The sequence below is a fragment of the Pongo pygmaeus genome, chromosome 15 (genome assembly GCF_028885625.2).
Source record: "Pongo pygmaeus isolate AG05252 chromosome 15, NHGRI_mPonPyg2-v2.0_pri, whole genome shotgun sequence".
In the NCBI taxonomy this organism is placed as follows: domain Eukaryota; kingdom Metazoa; phylum Chordata; class Mammalia; order Primates; family Hominidae; genus Pongo; species Pongo pygmaeus.
The window spans coordinates 16,563,413-16,576,138 of NC_072388.2; positions in this window are offsets into that span (position 1 = coordinate 16,563,413).

Here is a 12,726-nt window from a genome sequence, read left to right on the forward strand (position 1 = left end):
AAGGAAAGCTCAGAAACACATCCTCTTCTCTCTTCCCTATAGAAGTCAACTTGCCCAACACTTGATTAGCTAAAAGTGAATAGGGCTTAAAGTTCAGTCCTTGAGTGAGATTTTGCTTATATAGCCTTCCCAGGACTTTTGTCCTATCAGAGTTTCTTGTTGCACAGTGTGCTCCTTGTGATCAAAGGTTAGTTAATCTTGTCTCTCCAAAATCTAAAGTTTAAATCCTTATTCATTAAATCAGGCTGTTTATCAAGTATAGTGCTTTACTAATGAGATTATTTCAGAAATAAGCAAACAAAACAATAAGACATGTGCTGTTTGTTTTTTGAAACAGGGTCTTGCTCTGTTATCCAGGCTAGAGTGCAGTGACACAATCACGGCTCACTGGAGCATTGATCTTGTGGCTCAAACAATCCTCCTACCTCAGCTTCCCAAGTAGCTGGGACCACAGGTGTATACCAACATGCCCAGCTAGGTATTTTTATGTCTGTCTGTCTGTTTGTTTGTTTGTTTTATTTTGCAGAGATGGATGTCTCTCTAGGTTGTCCAGGCTGGTCTCAAACTCCTGGGCTCAAGTGAACCTCCTGCCTTGGCTTCTCAAAGTGCTGAGATTGTGGGCGTGAGGCACTACACCTGCCCAATATTGTTGACCAGAGTAAAGAAAAGACATAAACACCCAATAACAGTTAGAAGCCATATTCAGATTAGCTATAATTTTCACTAGAACCATCCCAATCTCTTGAAAGATAAAACATCAAATTAAATGTAGCCAAATCTAATTGCTTCACCTCTGATTTTTTTTAATCACTTGAAAAGGGTAATGGTTCCCTCACATTTTGTATAAAAAATCTACTAGCACAGAGCCTGGCTAGGGGAAGGCTCAGAAACTTGAATGTTAAATAGGATCCCGGGTGATTCTTACACACACTGAAGTATAAAGGTCACTGGACCATTCTAGTGACCATGGGTCCCCTCTGGTTGGCCTGTAGTTGTAATCTATGGGAACAAATTTCAAACTACCACGTCAGGAATAAGTGGAGGTTGGGAGGTTACTTTTAGAAGGTAATTGGGAATGTACTCGAATTTGAGATTTGTTAAAGTTCATTTTAGTTATCACATATGAAAGAAGAAGCACACATGAGGAAAGGAGAGCTCCAGGGCTCCATGATAATTCAGCATGCCACAATAGAACACTGAGACGCAATTAAATGAAATCACAACAGTGTAGATGAGCAAGATAAAAATATTGAAGTAAAGATATAGAAATTTTACAAGAAGAAACAATTAGAAATTCTGGAGCTAAGAATTCTATGACTGAAATAAAAAAAAATCACTAGTGGGTGTTCAAAAGTAGACTTGACCAAACAGAAGAAGGAATCAGCTAATCCAGACACCAGTCATTTCAAATTATATAGACAAAGGAGCAAAAGAAAAAAGAATGAAAAAGAGCAAATGAATCTATGGACTTAAGGGACATCATAAAGTGAAATAGTATACTGATCACAAAAGTTCCAGATGGAGGAGAGAAAAATAAGAAGGAAAGTACAGTCCTGGCTAAAAGCTTGCCAAATCTGTAGAAGGAAAAGGACATACAGATACATGAGGCCAAATGGAACTCAAATAAAACAAATTCAAGGGAAGTCCACACAAAGACATGTTATAATTAAATGTCAAAAGTCAAAAAGAGTGAATTTTGAAGAAGTAAGACAATGCTGAAAGAGAAAAATTCTCAACCAAGAACGCAATTTCTGGAAAAAAATTTTCTTCAAAAATGAAGAATAGATGAAGACTTTCCCAAACAAAAGCTGAGAGAGAAAACTTCATCACCACTAGATTTGTCATAAAATAAATGACAGGCAAGCTCTTTGACTCAAACAAAAAGAAACTAAATAGCAAAAGTAAGCATATTAAAATATAAAACTTACTGGAAAAGCTAATTATTTAAACAAATACAAAATTGTGCAACATTGTAATGGTGGTGCACCTTTTTCTAATATGAAAGTCAAAAGACAACAAAGTAGAAATTATTGTAACTACAGAAGTATAATAGTAGATATACACATATAAAAGATGTAACTGTGACATCAATAACAAAGTGGGAGAAGTAAAAGTGTAGAATTTTTATGTGATTAAAGTTGAGTTGTTATTAGCTTAGAATAAACTTTGCCTCCATATATATGATGTTTTACATAAGCCCCAAGGTAACCAAAAAATAAAATACTACAGAAAATATACAAAAGAAAAAGAAAAGGAAATAAATACATATCAATACAAAAATATCAATAAACACAAAAGAAAACAGCAAGAGAAAAAAGAAAGACAAAAGAATTATAACACAGAAAGAAAAAATAAAATGAAGTGCCATAGCAAGTTCTTACTTATCAATACAACTTTGTAAATACAGTTGTCCCACAGTATCCCTGAAAGATGGGTTTCAAGATCCCCTGTAGATACCAAAATTTATGGATGCTCAAGTCCCTTATATTAAGTGATATAGTATTTGAATATGACCCATGCACACCATCCTCTATACTTTAAACCATCTCTATATTACTTATCATATCTAATAGAATGTAAACAGTATATAAATACCTGTTACACCATCTGGTTTGCATTACTTTTATTATTCCATTGTTATCATTGTTATTTTTATGGGGGTGTGTGATTTTTTTTATGCATGGTTGATTGACTCTGTGGATGTGGAATGTACATCCAGCTGACTGTAAATGGATTAAATTCCCCAGTCAAAAGACAAAGAACGTCTAAATACATTAAAAAATAAAATCAAACTATAGGCTGTCAACAAGAGACTATAGATTCAAGGATGCCCAAAGGCTGAAAGTGAAGGGAGGGAAAAAAATACTCCATGCAAATCATAATCAAAAGACAGCAGGAATGGCTAAATTTATACCAGGCCAAATAGACTTTAGGTTAAAAACTGTCACACGAAATAAAAAAGGTCATTATATAATGATAAAAAGGTCAATTATCAGGATGTTAGAACAACTCTAAATGTATAGGCACCCAAGATCAGAGTACCTAACTATATATAAGGCAAACATTGACAGATTTGAAGGGAGAAATAGACAGCAATAAAATAACAGTGAGGCACATCATTACGCCACTTTCAATAATGGGAATGAATCTCTAGCAGAAAATCAGTAGGGAAATAGCAATCTTAAACATCCTGTAAAACAAAAGGACCTCATAGACATGTACAGAACTATCCAGCAACAGCAGAATACACATTCTTCTCAAGTGACCATATAACATTTTTCAGGATAGGTCATCTGTTAGGCCACATAACAAGCACAAGTAAATTTAAGAATATAGAAATTATGTAAGTAGGAAAAGTATCTTTTCTATCTATAGTGATACAAAACTAAAATCAATAACAAGCAAAACTAGAAAATTCACAAATATATGGAAATCAATACACTCTTGAAAAATCATTATGTCAAAAAGATATCGAGGGAAATTAGAATGTATCTACATATAAAAAAAGACCAAAAACACCAAATAACAAAACTTATGGATGCAGCTAAAATGGTATTGAGGCAGTATAGCAATAAACATCTACTCTAAACATAAGAAAAATGTCTCAAAACAAACCCACCTTACTTTAAACTTCAAGGAAGTAAAAAGGAACAAATTAACCAGAGGAATTAAATAACAGAGATTAGAGCAGAAATTAAATAAATCAAATACAGAATAGGAAAACAATAGAAAAAATCGATGAAATATAAAATAATATTGACAAATCTTAGCTAGACTAATCAAGAAAAAATAGAGAAGACTCAAATAAATAAAATCAGAAATGAAAGAAGAAACAGTACAACTCATGCCATAAAAATACAAATGATCATAAGGGATTACTATAAACAATTATTTGACAATAAATTGGAAGGCCAAGAAGAAATGATAAATTTCTGGAAATGTACACCTTACTATGACTGAATCATGAAGAAATAGAAAATTTAAACAGGCCGATAATGAATAAGATTGAATCAGCAATAAAAAACTGATTAAAAACCTCTCAGCAAAGAAGCTCAGGAAGAGATGGCTTTGTTAATAAATGCCACCAAACATTTTTTAAAAATACCAGTTCTTTATATACTCTTCCAAATTATTGAAGAAAAACCACATTTCCAAACTCATTAAATGAGGCTAGTATTTCTGTGATATCAAAGACAAAGACTTTATAAGATAAGAAAATTACAGGTGAATATTCTTGATGAATAAAGATGCAGACATTCTCAACAAACTGAAATACTCAAAAACAGAATTCAACAGCACATTAAAAGTATCATACCTCATGATCAAGAGGGATTTATCCCTGATATGCAGGGATGATTCAATATATGCAAATCAATAAATGTAGTACACCACATTAACAAAAATACAAAAAACATATAATCTCCATAGATGCAGAAAAAGCATTTGGGGCTGGGTGCAGTGGTTCACGCCTGTAATCTCAGCACTTTGGGAGACCAAAGTGGGCAGATCACGATGTCAAGAGATCGAGACCATCATGGCCAACATGGTGAAATGCCATGTCTAATAAAAATACAAAAGTTGGCTGGGTGTGGTGGTGCGTGCCTGTAACCCCAGCTACTCAGGAGGCTAAGGCAGGAGAATTGCTTGAACCTGGGAGGTGGAGGTTGCAGTGAGCCAAGATTGCACCACTGCACTCCAGCCTGGTGACAGAGTGAGACTCCATCTCAGAGATAAATAAAGAAACAAAGAAATAAATAAATAAGAAAAAGAAAAAGCATTTGGAAGTGGGTGGAGCAAAATGGTGGAATAGAAGTCTCCATCAATTATCCTCCCACAGGAACACCAAATGTACCAACTGTCTACACAAACACAGCACCTTCATAAGAACCAAAAATAATATGAGCACTCACAATACTTGGTTTTATCTTCATATAATTGAAAGAGGCACTGAAGAGAGTCAGAAAGAGAGTCGTGAATTGTTGATGCCAACTCTCCCTCATCCCCACTGCAGCAGCCACATGGCACAGAGAAATATGAGTTTGGGAGAGGGAAAGTGCAGCAACTGTGAGACTTTGCATTTAACTCAGTGCTGCCCTATCACAGTGGAAAGCAAAACTGTGTTGAACTCAGCTGACACCCACCCACAGAGGGAGCTTTTAGACAAGCTCCAGCCAGAGGGCAGTTTGCCCACTCCAGCAGATGGAGCTTGAGTCCTGGCAAGCCTTGCCACCATGAGCTGGAGTACTCTAGGGTCCTAAATAAATTTGACAGGCAGTCTAGGCCACAAGGACAGCAAGTCCTGGTGCTGAGCTGGGCTTGGAGCCAATGGACTTGGGAGCACATGACTTACTGAAACAACAGCTGGAGCAGCTAAGAGAGTGCTTGCCCACACCTCCCCTAACCCCAGCAGCACAGCTCGTGGCTCCAAAAGAGATCCTTTACTTCTGCTTGAAGAAAAGAAAGGGAAGAGTAAAGAAGATGTTTGTCTTGCATCTTAGATACCAGCTCATTACAGTAAGAAAGAATATTGGTCAGTCATGAGGCACTGTTCCAGGCCCTAGCTCCCAGATGACATTTCTAGACACACCCTGGGCTAGAAGGGAACCTGCTGCCTTGAAGTAAAGAACCAGTCCTGGCAGGACCCATCACCTATTGACTAAGAGCCCTTGGGCCCTGAATAATGAGAAGCAACACCCAAGTAGTATGCCATATGCCTTGGGTGAGACTTGAGACATACCAACTTCAGGTGAGACCTAGCACATTCCCAGCTGTGGTGACTACAGTGAGAGACTCCTGCTTGAGAAAAGCAAAGAGAAAGGTCAAGGGGACTTTGTCTTGTACCTTAAGTACCAGCACAGTCAAGTGGGCATAGTGCATCAAGGGGGCTCTTGAGGTTCCCTATTCTAGCCCATGGCTCTTTTATGGCATTTCTGGAGCTTCTCTGGGCCAGAAGGGAGCCCATGTCCATGAAAGGTGATTCCCAGGCATAGCAGCATTCACCAGAAGTTGACTGAAGAGCCTCTGGGCCTTAAGTACACGCAGGTGGGAGTGTGGCAGTTACTTACCGTGGGCCTGTGATGGTGGTGGCCACAGGGTCATTCTCCTCTGCCTCTGGAAAGAAGAGGGAAGAGTGGGAGGGACTGTGTCTTGTGGCTTGAGGACCAGTTCAGCTGCAGTATAATAGAACACCAGGTAGACTTCTAAAGTTTTTGACTCCAGTCCCTGGGTACCAGACAGCACCTCTAGACCTACCTGGGGCCTGGAGGACTCACTGCATGGAAGGGAAGGACACAAACCTGGCTGGCTTCACCACCTGCTGATCATAGAGCCCTAAGGCCTTCAGTGAACATAGGCAGTATCCAGGAAGTAGGCACAGCAGGCCTTGGGTGAGACTGAGTGTTGTTCTGCCTTTAGGTCTGACCCAGCATGATCCCAGTAGTGGTGGTCACAGGGGTGCTTCTGCCACTCCACCACCAGCCTCAGGCTTCTCAGTATAGGGAGAGAGAAACTCCATATGTTTAAAAGAAAGTAAGAGAAGAGAACAAAAGTCTTTGCCTGGAAATCTGGAGAATCTTCTGGATTTTATCCAAGACCACCAAGATAGAACCTCTGTGAGTCTGGAAAGACCACAGCATTACTGAGCTTGGGTGCCTTTGAATGCATAATCATTCATCATAACCAAGCAGGATTTATCCCTGGGATGCAAGAATGGCTCAACATATGCAAATCAATCAGTGTGATACATTTATATTAACAGAATGAAGAAAAAAAACCATATGATCATTTCAATTGATGCTGAAAAAGCATTTTATAAAATTCAGTATCCCTTCATGATTTTTAAAAAACTGGCTGTAGAAGGAACATGTCTCAACACAGCAAAAGCCATATATGATAGACCCAGAGCTAGTATCAGAATGAATGGAGAAAAATTGAAGGCCTTTCTTCTAAGATTGGGAACATGACAAGGATGCCTGCTGTCACCACTGTTATTCAACACAGCACTGGAAGTTCTAGCTATAGCAATCAGACATGAGAAAGAAATAAAGGGCATCCAAATTGGAAAGGACAAATTCAAATTTTTCTTGTTTGAAGATGATATGATCTTACATTTGGAAAAACCCAAAGAGTCCAGTTTATTAGAAGTGAAAAACAAATTCACCAAAGTTACAGGATAAAAAAATCAGCATACAGAAATCAGTAGCATTTGTATATGCCAACAGTGAACAATCTGAAAAAGAAATAAAAAAGAATTCCCATTAATCATAGCCACAAATAAGACTAAATACCTAGGAATTAATTACAAAAGTGAAAGATCTCTAAAATGAAGACTATAAAACACTGATGAAAGAAACTAAAGATGACAACAAAAAATGGAAAGATATTTTATGATCATGGATTAGAAGAATCAATAATGTTTAAATGTCCACACTACACAAAGCAATCTATCAATTCAATGCAATCCTTATCAAAATACTAATGACATTCTTCACAGAAATAGAAAAAAACTATTCTAAAACTTATATGGAACCACAAAAGACCCAGAGTAGCCAAAGCTATCATAAGGAAAAAGAACAAAACTGGAGGAATCACATTACCTGACTTCAAGTTATACTACAGAACTATACTAACCAAAACAGCATGGCACTGCCATAAAACCTGACACATAGACCAATGGAAAAGAATAGAGAACCCAGAAAGAAATCCACAGACCTATAGTGAATTCATTTTTGACAAAGGTGCCAAGAACATACACTGGGGAAATGTCTCTTCAGTAAATGGTGCTGGGAAAACTGGATATCCATATGCAGAAGAATGAAATTTGACCCTATCTCTTGGCATATACAAAAATAAAATCAAAATCTCACAGGATGTATAAAACAAAAACACAATAAAAAAGGTATTCAGGCAACATATAGCATAATGAGTTGAATCATACCTCATATCTCAATATTAACACTGAATGTAAATGGCCTAATGCTCCACTTAAAAGATACAGAATGGCAGAATGGATAAGAATTCACCAACCAAGGATCTGCTGCCTTCAAGAGGCTTACCTAACACATAAGGACTCACAAAAGCATAAGGTAAAGGGGTGAAAAGAAAGATATTCTATGCAAATGGACATCAAAAGCAAGCAGGAGTAGCTATTCTTACATCAGACAAAACGAACATTAAAGCAAGAGCAGTTAAAAAAGAAAAAGAGAGACATTATATAATGATAAAAAGCCTTGTCCCACAGGAAAATATCACAAATCTAAATATATATGCACCTAACACTGGAGGTCCCAAATTTATAAAACAATTACTAACAAACCTAAGAAATGTGGTAGATAGCAACACAATAATAGTGAGGGACTTCAATACTCCACAGACAGCACTAGAGAGGTCATCAAGAAAGAAAGTCAACAAAGAAAAAATGGACTGTATCCTAGAACAAATAGACTTAACAGATATTTACAGAACATTCTACCCAACAACGGCAGAATATACATTCTATTCATCGACACATAGAACATTTTCCTAGATAGACCACACAATAGGCCACAAAACAAGTCTCAGTAAATTTAAGAAAATCAAAATAACATCAAGTACTCTCTCAGAACACAGTGGAATAAAATTGGAAATCAATGTCAAAAGGAACCCACAAAACCATGCAAATAGGTGGAAATTAAATAACCTGCTCTTGAATAACTCTTGGGTCAACAATGAAATCAAAATGCAAAAATTTTTGTGAAGTGAATGATAATAGTGACACAACTTATCAACTTTGCTCTGGGATAAAGCAAAGGCGGTGCTCAAAGGAAAATTCATAGCATTAAATGCCTATATCAAAAAGTCTGAAAGAGCACAAATAGACAATCTAAGGTCACACCTCAAGGAACTAGAGAAACAAGAACAAACCAAACCCAAAACAAGCAAAAGAAAATAAATAACAAAGATCAGAACAGAACTAAATGAAATTTAAACCAAAAACATACAAAAGATAACTGAAACAAAAAGCTGGCTCTTGGAAAAGATAAAATTGAAGACCATTAGTGAGATTAACCAAGAAAAGAAGAGAGAAGATCTGAATAAACTCAATGAGAAATAAAACAGGAGATATTACAACCAATAACCACAGAAGTACAAAAGATCATTCAAGGCTATTGTGAACACATTTACGTGCATAAACTAGAAAACCTAGAGGAGATGGATAAATTCCTGGAAATATACAACCCTCCTAGTTTAAATTAGGAAGAAATAGAAATCTGAACAGACCAATAACAAGCAGCAAGATTGAAACAGTAATTTTTAAAATGCCAATTAAAAAGAAAGTTCTATAGCAGACAGATTCACAGCGGAATTCTATCAGACATTCAAAGAAGAATTGGTAGCAATCTTACTGAAATGATTCAAAAAGGTAGAGAAAGAGGGAATCCTCCCTAAATCATTCTATAAAGCCAGTATCACCCTAATACCAAAACCAGGAAGGGACATACCAAAAAAAAAAAAAAAGAAGAAGAAAACTACAGACCAATATCCATGGTGAACATAGATACAAAAATCCTAAACAAAATACTAGCTAACAGGTTTTTTGAAGAATAGATGGTTGTAGATGTGCAGTCTTTTTTCTGAGTTCTCTGTGCTGTTCCATTGATCTATGCGTCTGTTTTTCTACCAGTACCGTGTTGTTTTGGTTACTGTAGCCTTGTGGTGCAGTCTGAAATTCAGTAGCATGATGCCTCCACCTTTGTTCCTTTGCTTAGGATTGTCTTGGCTATACAAACTTTTGTTCTGGTTCCATATGAATTTTAAAATAGTTTCTTCTGATTCTGTGAATAATGTCAATAGCACTTGCACCTCCTTGGTTAGGTATATTCCTAAGTATTTTTATTTATTTACTTATTTATTTGTCGTTATTGTAAAAAGGGATTGAATTCTTGATTTGATTCTCAGCTTGATCATTGTTGGTGGTGGTGTATAGCCATGCTACTGATTTGTGTACATTGATTTTGTATCCTGAAACTTTACCGAATTCATTTATCAGATCTAGACACTTTTGGATAAGTCTTTAGGGCTTTCTAGGTATATAATCATATTATCGGCGAACAGCAAGAGTTTGACTTCCTTTTTACTGGTTTGGATACCCTTTATTTTTCTCTTTTCTGATTGCACTGGCCAGGACTTCCAATACTATGTTAAATAGCAGTGGTGCAAGTGGCCATTCTTGTTTTTTTCCAGTTCTCAGGGGGAATGCTTTCAACTTTTCCCTGTTCAGTATAATGCTGGCTGTGGGTTTGTCATAGATGGCTTTTATTACCTTAAGATATATCCTTTTTATGACAATTTTGCTAAGGGTTTTGATCATAAAGAGATGCTGGATTTTGTCGAATGCTTTCTCTGTATCTAATGAGATTATCATATGATTTTCAATTCTGTTTATGTGATATATCACATTTGTTGACTTGTGTATGCTAAACCATACCTGCATCCTTGGTATAAAATTTAATTGATCATGATTATCTTTTTGATATACTGTTGGAATCAGCTAGTGTTTTGTTGAGGATTTTGTATCTATGTTCATCATTGATACTGGTCTGTAGTTTTCTTTTTTTGGTATGTCCTTACCAGGTTTTGGTATTAGAGTGATACTGGCTTCATAGAATGATTTAGAGAGAATTTCCTCTTTCTCTGTCTTTTCAAATAGTTTCAGTAAGACTGGTACCAATTCTTGTTTGAATGTTTGATTAAATTCAGCTGTGAGTCCATCTGGTCCTGGACTTTATTTTGCTGGCAATTTTTAAATTACTGTTTCAATCTTGCCACTTGTTAGTGGTCTGCTTAGAGTTTCTATTTCTTCCTAATTTAATCTAGGAGGCCTGCATATTTCCAGGACTTTATCCATCTCCTCTAGATTTTCTAGTTTGTGCATGTGAGGTGTTCATAGCAGCCTTGAATGATCTTTTGTATTTCTGTGGTATCAGTTGTAATATCTACCATTTCATTTCTAAAGGAGCTTATTTGGATCTTCTCTCTTCTTTTCTTGGTTAATATCACTAATGGTCTATCAATTTTGCTTATCTTCTCAAAGAATCAGCTTTATGTTTTAGTTATCTTTTGTATGTTTTTGTTTCAATTTCATTTAGTTCTGCTCTGATCTTTGTTATTTCTTTTCTTCTGATTGGTTTGGGTTTGATTTGTCCCTATATCTCTAGTTCCTTGAGGTGTGACCCTAGATTGTCTATTTGTACTCTTTCAGACTTTACGATGTATGTATTTAAGGCTATGAACTTTCCTCTTAGCACCACCTTTGCTGTATCACAGAAGTTTGGAATAGTTGTGTCACTCTTGTCGTTCATTTCAAAAAGATTTAAAATTTCCATCTTGATTTCATTGTTGACCCAAAGATCCTTCAGGAGCAGACTATTTAATTTCCATATATTTTTATAGTTTTGAAGTTTCCTTTTGGAGTTAATTTCCAGTTTTATTCCACTGTGGTCTGAGAGCGTACTTGATATAATTTCAATTTTCTTAAATTTATTGAGACCAGTTTGGTGGTTTATCACATGGTTTATCTTCGAGAATGTTCCATGTACTGATGAATAGAATGTATATTCTGCAGTTGTTGGGTAGAATATTCTGTAAATATCTGTTAAGTCCATTTGTTCTAGGATATAGTTTAAGTTCATTGTTTCCTTGTTGACTCTCTGTCTTGATGACCTGTCTAGTGCTGTCAGTGGAATATTGAAGTCCCCCATTATATTGTGTTGCCATCGATATCATTTCTTAGGTCTAGTAAGAACTGTATTAAAAATTGAGGAGCTCCAGTGTTAGGTGCATATATATTTAAGATTGTGATATTTTTCTGTTGAACCAATCCCCTTATCATTATATAATGTCCCTCTTTGTCATTTTTAACTGTTGTTTTAAAATCTGTTTCTGTTTTGTCTACAAGAATAGCCACTCCTGCTCATTTTTAACTTCCATTTGCATGGAATATCTTTTTCTACTCCTTAACCTTAAATTTATGTGAGTCCTTATGTATTAGGTGGGTCTCCTAAACACAGAAGATACTTGGTTGGTAAATTTTTATCCATTCTGCAATTGTGTGTCTTTTAAATGAAGCACTTAGGCCATTTACATTCAACATTAGTACTGAGATGTGAGGTACTGTTTTATTTATCATGCTAGTTGTTGCCTGAATACCTTGGTTTTGGGGTGTGGGTGTGTGTGTGTGCATATGTGTGTGAGTTTTATAGGCCCTGTGAGATTTATGCTTTAAGGAAGTTCTATTTTGGTATATTGTGAGGTTTTGTTTCAAGATTTAGAGATCCTTTTAACCTTTCTTATAGTGCTGGCTTGGGAGTGGCAAATTCTCTCAGCATTTGTTTGTGTGAAAAAGACTGTATCTCTCCTTCATTTACGAAACTTAGTTCTTCTGGAGACAAGATTCTTGGCTAGCAATTAACTAGTTTGAGGAGGCTAAGGGTAGGACCTCAATCCCTCCTGGCTTGTAGGATTTCTGCTGAGAAATCTGCTGTTAATCTGATAGGATTTCTTTTATAGGTTACTTGATGGTTTTGCTTCATGGCTCTTAAGATTCTTTCCTTCATCTTGATTTTAGATAACCTGATGGCTATGTGCCTAGGTAATATTTTTGTGATAAATTTCCCAGGTGTTCTTTGAGTTTCTTTTATTTGAATATCTAGATCTCTAGTAAGACCAGAGAATTTTTTTATTAATTTC